The sequence below is a fragment of the Lolium perenne genome, chromosome 7 (genome assembly GCF_019359855.2).
Source record: "Lolium perenne isolate Kyuss_39 chromosome 7, Kyuss_2.0, whole genome shotgun sequence".
NCBI classification, from domain to species: domain Eukaryota; kingdom Viridiplantae; phylum Streptophyta; class Magnoliopsida; order Poales; family Poaceae; genus Lolium; species Lolium perenne.
Genome location: NC_067250.2, coordinates 247,153,952 through 247,154,943, shown reverse-complemented (window position 1 = coordinate 247,154,943; position 992 = coordinate 247,153,952).

Here is a 992-nt window from a genome sequence, read left to right as displayed (position 1 = left end):
GTTGTCATTGACTGCATCGCACATGTTCATCACCTGTTGAGCCACAAACTCGGAGTCACCGAAGATTTTTAAGCGGGTAGCACTGCACGCCTTTGCCATCTTCATCCCGTGAATCTGGGCTTCATATTCTGCCTCATTATTTGATGCGTTGGGGAAAGTCATCCGCAATATATCATTTATTTTGTCGCCTTGGGGTGAGACAAGTACTATGCCTGCTCCTGCTCCTTCCAGTCTCTTGGACCCGTCAAAATTCATGTGTCAGGTACTCGATAAATCTGGGGGTCCTGTATTTTGAAGTTCCATCCACTCTGCGACAAAGTCCGGTAGAATTTTGACTTGATAGCCTTTTTTCATATGTGATGTCCCGAGGGGAAATCTCGATTCCCCACAGGGAGACACGCCTTGTAGCTTCTGGATTGTTCAATATATTTGAGAGAGGAGCCTCATTGACCACTATTATCAGGTACGCCGAAAAATAGTGTCTTAACTTTCGTGCTGACATGAAAACTCCATAAGCTAGCTTCTGATACTGCGGTTAGCGCTGTTTGGATGGTGATAAAACTTCACTAAGGAAATATATTGGCCTCTGAACCCTGTGAATCTTCCCTTATTCTTCTCGCTCTACCCCGAGGACTGTGCTGACCACCTGAGGTGTGGCCGCGATATATAACAATAACGGTTCTTTTTCTTGGGGTGCCACCAACACTGGTGGTGTCAAGATAGTTCGCTTTAGATGCTCAAAAGCTTTGTCTGCTTCCTCATTCCACTCGAATTTTTCCCCTTGCTTGATTAGCGCGTAAAAAGGTAGCGCTTTTTCTCCCAACCTGGCGACAAATCTGCTCAAAGTTGTGACTCGTCCGGTCAACTGTTGTATCTCCTTAATCTTGGTTGGCTTTCTCATCGTCAAGATAGCCTGTATTTTCTCGGGGTTGGCCTCGATTCCCCTGGCTGACACTAAGTATCCGAGGAGTTCTCCCGCAGGCACCAAAGGA